Below are 18046 nucleotides of genomic sequence, written 5' to 3'. Positions count from 1 at the left end.
ACAGGAACGCATAGAAGCTGACATAGAGAGAGACAAAAGGATCTCCAGGAATGAAACAATATTAAGAGAACTGTGTGACCAATCTAAAAGGAACAATATCCGTATTATAGGGGTCCCAGAAGAAGAAGAGAGAGGCAAAGAGATGGAAAGTATCTTAGAAGAAATAATTGCTGAAAACTTCCCCACACTGGGGGAGGAAGTAATCGAACAGACCACGGAAATACACAGAACCCCCAACAGAAAGGATCCGAGAAGGGCAACACCAAGACACATAATAATTAAAATGGCAAAGATCAAGGACAAGGAAAGAGTGTTAAAGGCAGCTAGAGAGAAAAAGGTCACCTATAAAGGGAAACCCATCAGGCTAACGTCAGATTTCTCAACAGAAACCCTACAGGCCAGAAGAGAATGGCATGATATATTTAATACAATGAAACAGAAGGGCCTTGAACCAAGGATACTGTATCCAGCACGACTATCATTCAAATATGACGGTGGGATTAAACAATTCCCAGACAAACAAAAGCTGAGGGAATTTGCTTTCCACAAACCACCTCTACAGAACATCTTACAGGGACTGCTCTAGATGGGAGCACTCCTAGAAGGAGCACAGCACAAAACACCCAACATATGAAGAATCGAGGGGGAGGAACAAGAAGGGAGAGAAGAAAAGAATCTCCAGACAGTGTATATAACAGCTCAATAAGCGAGCTAAGTTAGGCAGTAAGATACTAAAGAGGCTAACCTTGAACCTTTGGTAACCACGAATTTAAAGCCTGCAATGGCAATAAGTACATATCTTTCAATAGTCACCCTAAATGTTAATGGGTTGAATGCACCAATCAAAAGACACAGAGTAACAGAATGGATAAAAAAGCAAGACCCATCTATATGCTGCTTACAAGAAACTCACCTCAAACCCAAAGACATGTACAGACTAAAAGTCAAGGGATGGAAAAACATATTTCAAGCAAACAACAGTGAGAAGAAAGCAGGGGTTGCAGTACTAATATCAGACAAAATAGACTTCAAAACAAAGAAAGTAACAAGAGATAAAGAAGGACACTACATAATGATAAAGGGCTCAGTCAAACAAGAGGATATAACCATTCTAAATATATATGCACCCAACACAGGAACACCAGCATATGTGAAACAAATACTAACAGAACTAAAGGGGGATATAGACTGCAATGCATTCATTCTAGGAGACTTCAACACACCACTCACCCCAAAGGATAGATCCACTGGGCAGAAAATAAGTAAGGACACGGAAGCACTGAACAACACAGTAGAGCAGATGGACCTAATAGACATCTATAGAACTCTACATCCAAAAGCAGCGGGATATACATTCTTCTCAAGTGCACATGGAACATTCTCCAGAATAGACCACATACTAGGCCACAAAAAGAGCCTCAGTAAATTCCAAAAGATTGAAATCCTACCAACCAACTTTTCAGACCACAAAGGCATAAAACTAGAAATAAACTGTACAAAGAAAGCAAAGAGGCTCACAAACACATGGAGGCTTAACAACACACTCCTAAATAATCAATGGATCAATGACCAAATCAAAATGGAGATCCAGCAATATATGGAAACAAATGACAACAACAACACTAAGCCCCAACTTCTGTGGGACGCAGCAAAAGCAGTCTTAAGAGGAAAGTATATAGCAATCCAAGCATATTTAAAAAAGGAAGAGCAATCCCAAATGAATGGTCTAATGTCACAATTATCGAAATTTGAAAAAGAAGAACAGATGAGGCCTAAGGTCAGCAGAAGGAGGGACATAATAAAGATCAGAGAAGAAATAAATAAAATTGAGAAGAATAAAACAATAGCAAAAATCAATGAAACCAAGAGCTGGTTCTTCGAGAAAATAAACAAAATAGATAAGCCTCTAGCCAGACTTCTTAAGAAGAAAAGAGAGTCAACACAAATCAACAGTATCAGAAACAAGAAAGGAAAAATCACGACGGACCCCACGGAAATGCAAAGAATTATTGGAGAATACTATGAAAACCTATATGCTAACAAGCTGGGAAACCTAGGAGAAATGGACAACTTCCTAGAAAAATATAACCTTCCAAGATTGACCCAGGAAGAAACAGAAAATCTAAACAGACCAATTACCAGCAACGAAATTGAAGAGGTAATCAAAAAACTACCAAAGAACAAAACCCCAGGGCCAGATGGATTTACCTCGGAATTTTATCAGACATACAGGGAAGACATAATACCCATTCTCTTTAAAGTTTTCCAAAAAATAGAGGAGGAGGGGATACTCCCAAACTCATTCTATGAAGCTAACATCACCCTAATACCAAAACCAGGCAAAGACACCACCAAAAAAGAAAACTACAGACCAATATCCCTGATGAACGTAGATGCAAAAATACTCAACAAAATATTAGCAAACCGAATTCAAAAATACATCAAAAGGATCATACACCATGACCAAGTGGGATTCATCCCAGGGATGCAAGGATGGTACAACATTCGAAAGTCCATCAACATCATCCACCACATCAACAAAAAGAAAGACAAAAACCACATGATCATCTCCATAGATGCTGAAAAAGCATTTGACAAAGTTCAACATCCATTCATGTTAAAAACTCTCAGCAAAATGGGAATAGAGGGCAAGTACCTCAACATAATAAAGGCCATCTATGATAAACCCACAGCCAACATTATATTGAACAGCGAAAAGCTGAAAGCATTTCCTCTGAGATCGGGAACTAGACAGGGATGCCCACTCTCTCCACTGTTATTTAACATAGTACTGGAGGTCCTAGCCACGGCAATCAGACAAAATAAAGAAATACAAGGAATCCAGATTGGTAAAGAAGAAGTTAAACTGTCACTATTTGCAGATGACATGATACTGTACATAAAAAACCCTAAAGGCTCCTCCCCAAAACTACTAGAACTGATATCGGAATACAGCAAAGTTGCAGGATACAAAATCAACACACAGAAATCTGTGGCTTTCCTATATACTAACAATGAACCAACAGAAAGAGAAATCAGGAAAACAACTCCATTCACAATAGCATCAAAAAAAAAAATACCTAGGAATAAACCTAACCAAAGAAGTGAAAGAGTTATACTCTGAAAACTACAAGTCACTCTTAAGAGAAATTAAAGGGGACACTAACAGATGGAAACTCATCCCATGCTCGTGGCTAGGAAGAATTAATATCGTCAAAATGGCCATCCTGCCCAAAGCAATATACAGATTTGATGCAATCCCTATGAAACTACCAGCAACATTCTTCAATGAACTGGAACAAATAATTCAAAAATTCATATGGAAACACCAAAGACCCCGAATAGACAAAGCAATCCTGAGAAACAAGAATAAAGTAGGGGGGATCTCACTCCCCAACTTCAAGCTCTACTATAAAGCCATAGTAATCAAGACAATTTGGTACTGGCACAAGAGCAGAGCCACAGACCAATGGAACAGACTAGAGAATCCAGACATTAACCCAGACATATATGGTCAATTAATATTTGATAAAGGAGCCATGGACATACAATGGCGAAATGACAGTCTCTTCAACAGGTGGTGCTGGCAAAACTGGACAGCTACATGTAGGAGAATGAAACTGGACCATTGTCTAACCCCATATACAAAAGTAAACTCAAAATGGATCAAAGACCTGAATGTAAGCCATGAAACCATTAAACTCTTGGAAGAAAACATAGGCACAAACCTCTTAGACATAAACATGAGTGACCTCTTCTTGAACATATATCCCCGGGCAAGGAAAACAACAGCAAAAATGAGTAAGTGGGACTATATTAAGCTGAAAAGCTTCTGTACAGCAAAAGACACCATCAATAGAACAAAAAGGATCCCTACAGTATGGGAGAATATATTTGAAAATGACACATCCGATAAAGGCTTGACGTCCAGAATATATAAGGAGCTCTCACACCTCAACAAACAAAAAAAACAAATAACCCAATTAAAAAATGGGCAGGGGAACTGAACAGACAGTTCTCCAAAAAAGAAATACAGATGGCCAACAGACACATGAAAAGATGCTCCACATCGCTAATTATCAGAGAAATGCAAATTAAAACTACAATGAGGTATCACCTCACACCAGTAAGGATGGGTGCCATCCAAAAGACAAACAACAACAAATGTTGGCGAGGCTGTGGAGAAAGGGGAACCCTCCTACACTGCTGGTGGGAATGTAAGTTAGTTCAACCATTGTGGAAAGCAGTATGGAGGTACATCAAAATGCTCAAAACAGACTTACCATTTGACCCAGGAATTCCACTCCTAGGAATTTACCCTAAGAACGCAGCAATCAAGTTTGAGAAAGACAGATGCACCCCTATGTTTATTGCAGCACTATTTACAATAGCCAAGAATTGGAAGCAACCTAAATGTCCATCAATAGATGAATGGATAAAGAAGATGTGGTACATATACACAATGGAATACTACTCAGCTATAAGAAAAGGGCAAATCCAATCATTTGCAGCAACATGGATGGAGCTGGAGGGTATTATGCTCAGTGCAACAAGCCAAGCGGAGAAAGAGAAATACCAAATGATTTCACTTATCTGTGGAATATAAGAACAAAGGAAGAACTGAAGGAACAAAACAGCAGCAGAATCACACAACTCAAGAATGGACTAACAGGTACCAAAGGGAAAGGGACTGGGGAGGATGGGTGGGTAGGGAGGGATAAGGGGGGGAGAAGTAGGGGGGTATTAAGATTAACATGCATGGGGGGGTAGGAGAAAAGGGAGGGCTGTACAACACAGAGAAGGCAAGTAGTGATTCTACAACATTTTGCTATGCTGATGGACAGTGACTGTAAAGGGGTTTATAGGGGAGACCTGGTATAGGGGAGAGCCTAGTAAACATAATATTCGTCATGTAAGTGTAGATTAGTGATAGCAAAAAAAAAAAAAAAAGGGGGGGCAGTTCCTGTGTGGTAACCTCCAACGAGTTCTACACAAGGGTATAAAGGTTATATAAAAGTGTAGGCAAAGGGTCTGTTTGTGTTTATACAGAGGATCAAAGCCTAATTTGGCTACCCCGAAAATGAACTAAGATACGATATGAAAAAGAACTTCCAACATCTGCACTCTCTGGAAGACTCATGCCAGAAGATGATCATCAAAAAACCCCAACAAAGATCCACGCACTGCTACAGCTGTAGATGCACTCATCCTACCAGTTCCTGGACTTGCCATGGGAATGAGGAAGGAGATATCTAAGCTGGCCTGTGCATACAGTAAAACAACAAAATTGGACTGGATCTATACTGTTGGAACTCAACCAAGAATTTGGAGAAGTGCAAATTGTAGCGCTCCAAAGTCTTACAACTACAGACTATTTACTGTTAAAAGAACATATGGCATGTGAACAGTCCCCAGGAATGGGTTGTTTTAATTTGTCTGATTTCTCTCAGACTGTTCAAGTTCAGTTGGACAATATCCACCATATCATAGATAAGTTTTCACAAATGCCTAAGGTGCCTAACTGGTTTTCTTGGTTTCACTGCAGATGGCTGGTAATTACAGATATGCTTTGGTTATGTAACTATACTCCTATTATGTTAATGTGTGTGTGCAATTTAAGTAGTAGCTTAAAACCTATACATGCTGAAGTTACTCTACAAGAAGATATATCAAAAAAATAATCAATCTTCCCATGTTTTCTTCCGCCTGCTACTTCTATAGCTTTTCTTCTTCCTTCCTAATTACAACCCTTAAATAGAATTCGTGCCTCATACCAAATTTACCGAGTATCATAATTCTTCCAAGTGGTAAAGATACCTCGAGACAAATGCTGGGCATAGAAGCCACAGGGCATAAATAGGCAAAGAAGTAAAAAGCTAACTTTTTCAAACAATAAGGCTTCTCTCTCACTTACCAACTTCACATTTCCCTGTATGGCCCCGGAAGATGACTGGTTAGCCAGAGACGGGTAAGATTCCTCAAGGGAGGAACAACCTAAGACAGGCACAGTCGCAGGGGGGCCATCAGGTGAGAAATTGGGGATCAACAGAGGTGAGGCTTAGAACCTCACCCCCCCGTTCTGAGAGAAATCTTCTGCATACGTGGATGTTTTATTGCCCTGGTCTAGCTTGGATTAACACATAGTCTACAGGCACACACCTGATCATCTACATTTGCTCTCTTACAACACTAAACTATGTTTTCTACCTTTATCTTGTATCTACCTACCACTTCAGCATTTTATTAAAAATAATAATAATAAAGAGAGAAATGTGGTATCCACATATAAATCAAGTATAAAAACCAAATGAGTATTCATATTTGAACTGACTGTTTATAGTTCATAATGCATGAGCAAAACCGAAAGTTTCTGTGATGACTGCCCTTGTACTGTTCACTATGTAACTTATTCATTATGTAAGAATTTGTTCTACATGTAAAAACTTGTTTGTTATGCCTCAGAAGATTGGAGACTGACAAAAATTAGGCTTGGGGTGGAATAATGATTGTGCATTGAGCATTGACTCCCCTATACAGAATTTTATTGTCGTTAACAACCATTTGATCAATAAATATGAGAGATGCCCTCACAAAAAAAAAAAAAAAAAAAGAAGGACAGACTTCCAATGGTAAAATAAATAAGTAACCGGGATGTAATGTATAGCATAAGGAATATAGTCAAGATATTGTAACAGCCTGGTAGGGTGATAGCTGGAACCTAGAATTATGTATATAAATGTTCTACCACTGTGTTGTACACTTGAAACTCATGTAATGTAATACTGTGTGTCAACTACCCTTCAATAAAAAATAATTATTAAAAAAAAAAATAGTGGTTGATACCTAATAATGCCCAGTAGGTTCTATGGCTTCCTCCATGCCACTCAATCTGGATTCACTAATACATGAATGCTGGGAAGAAATGATGAAAGTATCTCTCATTGACAGGAGTAGGGTTGTGGGCCACGGTGGTGATGGGGAGAAAAGGGAAGTGAAGACTGAGTCTAAGAGCCAATTAGTGGGGCCAATAACAAAATATTAAATGTAGTCCTATGATTCTATGAACAGACAGAAAGAGAAGTGAGTGTATGCATGGGTGTGTATGTGTGTGCACAGATGTATTTTCATGCCCAGAATAGATATTTTCAGCCTTTATTATTTTTTTATTTTATTTCATTTTTTATTTTGGTATCATTAATGTACAATTACTTTAACAACATTATGGTTTCTAGACTCCCCCCATTATCAAGTACCCCCACATACGCCATTACAGCCTCTGTCCATCAGCGTAGTAAGATGCTATGCTATAGAATCACTACTTGTCTTCTCTGTGTTGTACAGCTCTCCCTGTGCCCCCCACATTATGTCTGCTAATCATAATGCCCCTTTTCCCCCCTTATCCCTCCCTTCCCACCCATCCTCCCCAGTCCCTTTCACTTTGGTAACTCTTAGTTCATTCTTGGGTTCTGTGAGTCTGCTGCTGTTTTGTTCCTTCAATTTTTGCTTTGTTCTTATACTCCACACATGAGTGAAATCATTTGATACTTGTCTTTCACCATCTGGCTTATTTCACTGAGCATAATACCCTCTAACTCCATCCATGTTGTTGCAAATGGTAGGATTTGTTTCTTCTTATGGCTGAATAATATTCCATTGTGTGTATGTACCCCCTCTTCTTTATCCATTCATCTACTAATAGACACATAGGTTGCTTCCATTTCTTGGCTATTGTAAATAGTGCTGTGATAAACATAGGAGTCAGCCTTTATTTTTAAGTTTACTTTATTGAGATGTGGTTTACATGCAATAAAATGCATCCATTTTAGGAACACACTTTGATGAGTTTTGACAAATTCACGTGTGTGTTACCACCACTACAATAAAAATTTAGGGAACTCCCATCATTCCAGAAATTTCCCTCATATTCCTGTCCCCCAGCCTCAGGCAGCCATTGCTCTTCATGGTTCCCAACCTGTGCTGAGGGCATGTGGGGACACTACAGCAAACTCATAGGCACTATGAACATTATTTATAATAATTTTTGAAGGAAACACAGAGGCTTCTGTTGGACATCTTGAGAACCACGTTGGACATCTTGAGAACCACTATTATGAAGCTGTTTATACCTAACTGTTTACTAAATGGAAATGTTAGGTGTTTCTTTTGGGTTACATACCATGAAAATATTACTGAGACACTGATAGTAGTGCTTTCAAGGCTCATTCATGTTGTGGCACATATCACGATATCATTCCTTTCTATCACTAGGAAGTATTTTAATGTAACACAATTTCTCTAAAGAAAGCTGCTATGAATGTTCATGTACAAATCTTTTGAGTTCCCAGCCACCAAAAACAAAAAAGTTTTCGTTTTTCTTGAGTAGAAATTCAGAAGCAGAATTTCTGGGTCATGTGTTAAATGTATGTTTAATTTTTTCAGAAACTGCAAAACTGCTTTCCAACGCACAAATTGACACCCACAGTGGCTCTACTTCCTTGGCATTTTTTTTATTTTAGCCATTGGAAGTTTTTTTAATGGTATTGGCAGTTTTTAAAATTTTAGCCATTCTGGTGGGTGTATGGTGCAAACTCATTGTGCTTTTAATTTGCATTTTCCCAATGACTAATGATGTGGAGAATATTTTCATGTGTTTATTGGCCATTTGTGGATCCTCTTTAGTGAGGGCAGTTGAAATTTTTTGTGCACTTAAAAAAATTGGCTAGTCTGACTTACTGTTGAGTTGTAAAAATTGTATATGTTCTTGAGGCAAGTCCATTGCTTCTCCTAGTCTGCACTCCACCTTTTTATTGCTTTAAAAATAATGAATGGGTGTTACATTTCAACAATGCCTTTTCTGCACCTCAAGTGCATGGCTGAGAATTAGAGGGATGGTTCTGTATAAATTTCAGGACAATTTCCCCACAAATATCTTCTAGGGGAAGTAATTTGCATTTCATAGATTTTAGAAGAGTGAAATCATGGTATGTACTCTTTCTGCTTACCTTTTCTCATTCAGCTTTAATGACTTTTGTTATTTATCCAGGTTGTAGCATCCTTCGGTAATTCATTGGTGGGTAAAATTTTTATTGGTGGGAAGTAGCCCACTGTGTGGCAGTGCCACCGTTTACCTATCCATTCACACATTTAGGGGCCTTTGCATTGATACCAGATTGGGGCTGTTATGAAAATCTGCTGTGAACATTCATGTACAAGTCTTTTTGTGGATATAAATTCTCATTTCTTTAGGTTAAATATCCAGGAGTAGAATGAGTAGGTTGTATAGCAGGAGTATGTTTACTTTTAAGAAACTGCCAAACTGCTTTCTATTCCCGTCAGAGTGGATGAGGGTTCCTCCACATCCTCAAAATATTTGGTATGGTTGGCCTTTTAATTTTAGCCAGTTTGATGTGTAGACATGCATCTCATAGTGGCTTTAATTTGCATTTCCTTCGTGAATAACGATTTGAGCTTCTTTCCATCTGTATATCTACTTTTGTGAAGTATCCTTTCAGGTCTTTTATATCTAACCTGTGAGGATGTGGAGATGCTTCAGAAACCATTTTGAATATAAAATTGTCCTACATTTTCCCCTAGTTGACCCTAAGTAAATAGCACCATGATAATGCTATGACAAATAAAGCTACAAGGTGTTAACTGAAGGGTGATAGGCCATCAGCCTGCGTGGTTACAGGCTGTAACCTGGTGGTGCCAGCAGTAGGGTGCCCAAAATGTCCTAAGGAAAGACCGAGGTATCTTTCATTTCCAACTTCCAGTTTTTATTATAGTTGTGGAATAACCTTGACATTCATAAATTTTGTGTGGAAAAGGGTCACTTTTCCATGTGGAAGACCTTGGGCAGCTGTGGGACAGCAGGTAGGGACAGAGAGCCTTTCAGAGGAGACAGGGTGGCACTGTCAGCAGGAGCGGCGCCGCACCAGGACAGCCAGCACCGCCTGCTCCCTCCGTGCCTGCAGCTGTTCTGAATTATCCATGTGTTTCGTCTCGTTTAATCCTCACAGTAACCTGTGTCATGAGATTATTATTACCCTCATTTTGCAGCTGAGGACCCCTTCTGCCTTCTGAGGGTGAAGAAGCTTCTGCAAGGTGATGGGGCAGTGTTGGGAGAAACCCAGGTTTACACTCTGGGTCAAAACTGTACTCCGTCGCCAAAGCGACACAAACCCAAGAACTTCCATGTGTTTTAGATCTGTGGGTCATCGTCTCCCTAAGAAAAACCTTTATAAGTGACTCACAATGACAACCCAAGTTACAACTAATGCCATAAGGAGGGCAGAGTGAGGGAGCATATTTGGCATAGTGTAAATCCATCTCCATGACTAGAAAAGCACAATCCAGGCTCAGTGTCAGATCTCCAGTTTCATTTAGTAGATGACATGCAGCTTCATAGGTTCCTCCAAGTTTATCCCAGGATGTGACAATGCCATCCAGGGAACTGACGACAGGAGCTCTCCCACAGCCAACAGCTGTGTCCCTGCACGGTTCCCAGCCACCAAGGGCCTCTGGGTGTCCGCCTGAGAGGTGAGAATTCCAGAGCCGTTGCTTGTGCCTCCGGGCCCTCTGTCCTTGGCCCTCCTGCCAGATGCTGCAAGGCAGACCTGCCCTAGGCCAGCATGTGTGTGGTGCATGGACCACTTTGGCTGTAAGAGCAAATGGAGAAAAAATTTTTATTTTTTCAAAATGTCTCTCTATACTGAAAATAAATACAACTTGGGCTTACAGGAAGGTCTTTATTGAGTCTTCACAGTGCCCCCGCTTTGTGTGAAGCAGCAGGGACTTTGAGCTGGAGGGAGGCCCAGCGGGGGCGAAGAGGCTGACTACCCCCAGCAAACGAGACACGCAGGAAGGGGTTGCATGTGGACCAAAGTCTCTTACTGCTTCACATCAGGAGTGAGGAGACGGGGCCTGAAATACCCGAGGAGTCATCTCCACTTCGTTTTCATTTTAAACACCAAATCTGTGACCAAGGAAAAGTTTTGAAGGAAAAGGAGTCTGTTTTTATTTCCAAATGTATGTAGAAACAGTTCTGATGCTCAGGACACATGGAGCCCAGGAAATGCCGCCATGCCCACCTCGTGCCTGAAGCATCTGCCTCTCTGAGATGTGGCAGCCCCAGGCATGTCCAAGAGGCCCCTTGGACTGACATACTGATGGGGGGTCGCTGCCCCCAGGGCACCAAGGGCACCAGCGCTGGAGGACGGTGGGCGGGACCATTTTGAGGCACGTTCTGTGCCGGCCCAGAGATGCGGGCAGGACTGAGCCCCCACTGTCAGCGAGCTACCGAGTCACAGCCCCTCTCATCCTGGCCTTCCCCACACTGCCCTGGGGAATAACCCGGAGGTTAGTGGCGGTCACATAAACATGGAAAGAAAGCCGCGATGTCGGCCGCTGGAGGTGGACGTGGGGGGCTGAACCGGCAGCGCCTCCTCTTCAGGGAGAGCTTCAGACTGGCTTTCGGTCTTGGGGCATTTTTGCCGGCCTTTAAAGTCATGTGAAATGTCCAAAATAGAAAAGAAAATCCACCAACTGGCTAAGAATGATCCAAAAAGTTAAATGTCAAGAGTTCTTGTTCTTTTTCCAAATGGATCTGAGGCAGTTATCTGCTTCTTCATCATGAAACTATTTACCAGGCAACAAAAACTGATGCTGAAAACTGGGGAGAATTATGTACATAAAGTGAAAATCTGAAGTGTATAGCCCAGTGAAGTTCACTCACACACCCACCTCCCTGAGGTAATACTGTTCCCACCCCTGCCTTCCTGGTTAATTCTCTGTTCCCAGACTTCACCACATCTGTGACATGCCTGTGTCTGCACAGTTTGTTTCCTTCGTTGCCAAGAGATTCCCAGTGCACAGCAGCACAGGTTACCAGGATATTTAGGTGGTTGTGGGGTTTGGCCACCTTTAGAAAGGCTGCTCAGCATATTCTTGCATGTGGCACGGTGGACGCACACACCCCTTTATCCTGGGTGTGGAATGACTGGGTCAAGGCAGACCCACATTTAGTTGTTAGCAGCTATAGCCAAATGCTTTTCCAAGGGTTTTTACCAGTTTATACTTTATATTCTACCAGCAAATAATGTGAGTTCTGGTTGCTCCATATCTTTCCAAGATGGGTAAAGGCAGTCTTCTAAATTTTAATCACCCCTTGAGTATGTAGGACATTTCCCTGATAAATAACAATAAATAAGTATATTGATCTTATTTTTATATGCCATTTGGGTATCCTCTTTGGGGAGTCCCTTAAGAACACCTGTTTTTAATTCCAAATAAAATGGTATTATGTGATATGCCTGACACACAGGTAGTCCCCCCAAAATATGTATGTAGAAGCACACTGCATTTTTTAAAACTAGTTAAAATATCTTTAAATACATTTCGTTACTCAAGAAAGTTGCCCTGAAAATGCTTGGGGTGCTGACCCACCGCAGTAGGCTTCCTGTGCCGGAAGGGCCGCAGAGTCCGGCCTGCGAGGGCCTGAGAACCGCCCGTGGTACTCGGCCTGCGGCGCCCGGTGCCTCTGCTTCCAGCCCCCGCGTGGCTGCGGCCTTGCCCGAGACCTCGCCGGTCCCGGGACCTCAGCGGCCAGCTGCCCCCGCCGAGGACTCACGGCTCACGGTCACGGCGCCTGCTGCACGCATCGGCCGCACATTAGGGACGGAGCAAGGAAGACCCCGTGCGCGGCGACAAGGGGCTGACGCGGCCCGAGCAGCCTGGGCGCAGATCCCGTGCCCCTGACAGTCCAGGCTCCGCGGGGAACAGCGGCACCGCGCCCCCGCCCCTCGCTCACCGAGGCGGGCGGCACCTTCCGCCTTCCGAGAGACCCCCCGCCCCCCGTTCTCCCAGCGATGCCGCCTTGCCGTTGCCCGTCCGCGGCGGGCCTGCTTCTCACCCCTTCATCCTGGGCCCACTCGGCCACAAGCACGAGGCGCGGCGCAGCCCCAGCCTGCCTGGAGCCAGCAGCGTGCACGCCCCGGGCCCGGGCCCGGCCTTCCGAGACCGACGGCCCACTGGCTGGGAAGCTCGGGGCCGCGCGGAGCCGCGCGTGCATGAAAGTTACGGGCCTCTGCCACCCGCAGAGCCAGGCGCCCGAGGACCGCCTGTGCTGCTGTGTTCCTGCACCCCAGGGCCCCGTGCGAATTGGAACGACTGTTTTAAGCCACTGAGTTTTGTGATAGTCGTTACACAGCAGCAATGGGCCGCAACACACACAGGTTGGGGAGGCGTCGGCTGCTTGTGCCAGGGCAGAATGCCGCAGGGGGCAAGACACGATCGCTGACTTCACAGAGCTTACGGTCAGAAAGGCCGGCGAGATGTCTAGCTGCGCTCACCTGCCCCGAGGGTCGGGTGGGTCGTGGAAGCTGAAGGGGCCCCTGTGTGACCCCGCAGCCTGGCTCAGCTGCTGCATGTGTGGCCCCCCTCCAGGTGCACTTCTCACGTGTGGTCTCTCGTGTAGCTGCCCAGTCTCAGCCCAGGTTGCATGGTCAGAGGCCCAGGCTGCACGCCCACAATGGCTCAGCCCGTGGCAGGAGCTCACATCGTGGAGCTCAGCTGGGTGGGGAGCAGAGTGCGCGGCCCATCTCTGCATGAACTCTCAGGTCAGAGTTCTCACACTGCTTCTCATGCTGAATGGGCAGCTCTCAGGCCCTCACAGGAAGCCCGTGAGATCAGAAGCTCAGCGGCCAGGTCCTGCCTTTCGACCCAAGAAAAGGGTGCCAGTATGAAAAGAAGGGAGCACGCTGTGGCACTTACAGCCCAAATGGACCTTGGGGCCAAGTCAGGGGCCATGTCAGGAGCTGCCACCTGCTATCTCAGACCCTTACTCCCTTTCCAATGTCTTTGTCATCAAAACAGGAAGGCAGTGACATTCACTTGACAGCATTAATAGGGTCCAGCAAACTGTTCTTGGAAAGTGCCTGACAATAGACACTAGCTGTTATGCCTCCCAAGTTGGCTGGAGTTGGGAGGGAGGTGGCCCAGAAGAGGCCAGCACAGAGGGTCAGTGCTCTCTGCAGGGTGCAGCCGTCACGGCCTCCAGAGACTTGAAGCCATGTGAAGTCCCCCTCCTGGGACTGAGGAGCTGGATCCCAAGGTACCCCAGGGACAGTCTGGGCACACCTGCTGCCTCTCCCATGTTCTTGAGCAGCAGAAATGGGTGATTAACTACTGCCTGGGGCTTGGCCTCTGAGTCCTTTAACATAGCCTTCTGAGAAGCTGCAACCAGCCAGTCACACAGGAGGAAAAATCTAGGTAGCAGTGAGATGTGGCACCCTGCTGCTTGGACAGTCACAACTGTCCTGGGGATACATGCTGGCACACTCAGGATGCACAGAGAGCGTGCTGTCCGAGAGTTGGCTGCAGCTGCCAGCCCACCTGGGCTCTTCAGCGAGGTTTCATCCCCTGCTCCAAAGCCATTCAGCCCATTCCATACCCCTGGGGTAGGAGGGACAGCACCACTGCGACAGAGAGCCGCTGGTCTGAGGAATGTTTTGCATTCTCCTTGGCTCAGTCAGTTTGTAATTGTGGCAGCCATTAGGAAGCAGAGCCTGGTCTCCCAGGGACCTTGAGGTGGGGGATGAGGAAGCCAGTGCTGAGGGAGGTCTCACCTGTGAGGACATCATGCATATGAAAGGCTTGCCTTTTCCCCAGGCCCAACTCCCAGGCAGAAAGAGCATTAACTCTTTGCTGGCTGCCTGGTCCTGTAGCACAGAAATGTGTGTGACTGAAGCGACTGGAACACTAAATGCCATTTGTGAGGTTTTTGAGAGGAAGAGATCAAGCACTGGCAAATTCCAGTTTACTGTGAAGAAACTGCTTTGTTTGATCATGACATAGGAGAGACTGAGCAGAAATGGAGGGCCTTCTGAGCTCTGGGCTCGGCTGGTGCACACTGTCTGAACTTAAATCAACTATTAGCGTCTCCTGGGATGTGAGCAGGCAGCCACTTTGAGGCAGTAACCACACCATTTAGGGATAATTTATATCAAGAGACAAGAAGAATGCAGCACAAGATTGCAGAGTGTGGGTTGCGGAAGCCAAATAGAGTTAGAAGGTATGTTGAAAGGTTTGCTATGATTTCTTTTTCTTTTGCTGGAAATAATGCACCATCCGCACCAGTTCTAAGGATTCTAGACCTAATGGAGTGAGTGAAGCAGATACGAAAGGCTTGACTAAGTCGAGGTCACTCTGCTGTCCAAGCTGCTGACCTTCAGCCTCTTGGTTTGGATTTATCAGCTCTGTAAAGTCAGCCTGCCATGTGAAATATTAAAATTCTAACTACCCAGGCTTTCCTAGTTTTAAAAAAGTACTGAAAACCTCATCATCAATTCCTCAACTCATCTGCTGATCAGTTTACCAGCTGATCTGTTTTCCTTGAACTTAACCAAATATCATGTAAATGTTGGAGTCCATTTGATTTTTACTTGGAGTATATTTCAAGAAGTAATTCAGTACATTTACAAAAATATTATGCTACATTCTACCCCACCTCTGGCTTGTACTTTTTAAAAAGACTTCCAATTTCTAATTCAGCATATGAGTAACTTGGAAGTCATCTGTCCTGTCTTCAAACAAGAAAAAGCTGAACAAACTGAAAATCAAAAACTTGTCTTAGATTCATCAGAGAATTGGGGTCAGAGGGCAGATCACTTCTCGCCAAATTGGAGAGAGAGATAGGCTGATGCAGAGAATCACAACTTATAGAAGCAGAAACCTTTGTGTGAACTAGGAGTGAGGCAGGAAAACCTAAGCTGTAATTGATTAACTGATGGAGGTTCACTGTGGAAAAAACTGAGAGTCAGAAACTCTAGGGGGATCTCATCCTGAGGGAGTCTCACTTTCATGACTTTTACCTCCAAGAGTGGACCAGGTTCTCACAGTGAAAAAGAGAGGAAATGCCCCTTGTGCTTCCAGCACAGGGACCATTTTTAAATACTCCAGTGTGCTCTGTTCTTAACAAGGCCTGCCTTAGTGGAAACTAGTTAACCAGGGCCTAACTGACCTGGGGGAAGGGAAATACCCAACTCCAACCCCCTCCATCCATCCCATACCACTTAAACTAAGAGCACTGGTGACATTCACAGTCCAGAAGTACAGGCTTCACAAAAGACCTCATCATGGAACTGTGGATCCCCACAGCTCACCACCACCACACGGACAGATCCTGCATAACAACAGGGCATACCCTGGAAGAACTGCACATCTCAGACATTATTCAAGAAGAGTCTGTAGGGAAGCCCATCAGAAAGACAACGGAGGAGAAAAACACAAGGACACCAGAGGAGATTTAAGTCTCTCTTATCTACAGCAAACACTGCCTAACTCCTAGCTGATAAACATAAAAACTAATATTAAAGGCCTGCCTGCCTCAGTTCCTTTTACCCATGTCCGACTTTCAACAAAAAATTACAAGGCATGCTGAAATATAAAAATCACAGCTTGAAGAGGCAAAGCAAACATCAGAACCAGACTCAGATGTGGCAGAGATGTTGAAATTGTCAGACCTGGACATAAAATGAAAGCCAAAGTAAGCACAAGAAAATAAATATAAAAATAGGAGCAAAAATCAATGAAATGGAAAACAATGAAACTAAATTATGGTTATTTGCACAGATATAAAGTTGATAAACTTATAGGCCTGTTAAGTAAGACTAAAATAGAACTGCACAAATTGTCAATATCAGAAACAAAAGTAGGTCCATCACTACTGCTCCCATGGACATTAAGAAGGTAATAAAGGATATTGTGAACCCTTCTATGCCCACAAATTTGATAACTTGGATGACATGAATCAATTTTTCAAAAGATACAATCTACCAAAACTAACATGGAGAGAACTGGATAATCTGAATAGGACTGTATCTATTAAAGAAATTGAATAAAAAATTAATAACCTTCCAAAACAGAAAGCACCAGGCCCAAATGGGTTCACTAGCAAATTCTACCTAATATTTAAGGAAGAAATAATATAAATTCTCTACAATCTCTTCCAAGAAAAACAAGTAGAGAAAACACTCCTAAATCATTCTATGAGGCCAGCATTATCCTAACACCAAAACTAGACAAAGGCACTGTAAGCAGAGAAAACTACAGACCAACATCTATCAAAAACACAGACGTAAAAATACTCAATAAAATATTAGCAAGTCAAATCCAATGTATAAAGAGAATTACACACCACAAATAAGTGGGATTTATTTCAGGTTTGCAAACCTGGTTCAACTTTTGAAAATCAATTGATATTAATCTCACATCAAAAAGCTAAAGAAAAAAACTCATATGATCATATAAAGAAGATACAGAAAAAGCATTTGGCAAAATCCAACACGTATTCATGACAAAACCTCAACAAAGAATTAAGGGAAAGTTTCTTAATCTAATAAAGAACATCTAGAGGAAAAAAAAAACCTATAGCTAATAAACTTAATGGTGAGAAACTAGATGTTTCCCTGCTAAAATTAGGAAGGCAAGGAGATCCTCTCTCAGCACTCCTATTCAACAATATATTGGAAGTTCTAGCTAATACAATAAGACAAGAAAAGGAAATAAAGAGTATGCAAATTGGGAAGGAAGAAATAAAACTCTCTCTGTTCACAAATGACATCATTGTCTATATAGAAAATCCTAAAGAATAAACTGCTTTCTTATGTACCAGTCATTAACAATTGGAATTTTGATTTAAAAACACAAAGTACCATTTTTATTAAAGAATGTTTTTTAAAAAACCTGAAATACTTAGATATGAATGATACAAAATATGTACAATATCTTTATGAGGAAAACTACAAAACTCTGATGAATTAAATCAAAAGAGAACTATATAAATGTTTTATGTTCATGGATAGGAAGACTCCATATTGTCAAGATGTCAGTTCTTCCCTAATTAATCTATTGATTTGATACAATCCCACTCAAAATTCTAGAAAGTTATTTTGTGGATATGGACAAAGTGATTCTAACATTTGTATAAATAGGCAAAAGATCCAGAAGAGTCAACACAATATTGAAGAAGGAGCAAGTCAGAGGACCA

The sequence above is a fragment of the Manis pentadactyla genome, chromosome 3 (assembly GCF_030020395.1).
Source record: "Manis pentadactyla isolate mManPen7 chromosome 3, mManPen7.hap1, whole genome shotgun sequence".
In the NCBI taxonomy this organism is placed as follows: domain Eukaryota; kingdom Metazoa; phylum Chordata; class Mammalia; order Pholidota; family Manidae; genus Manis; species Manis pentadactyla.
This window is presented reverse-complemented; position numbering follows the sequence as displayed.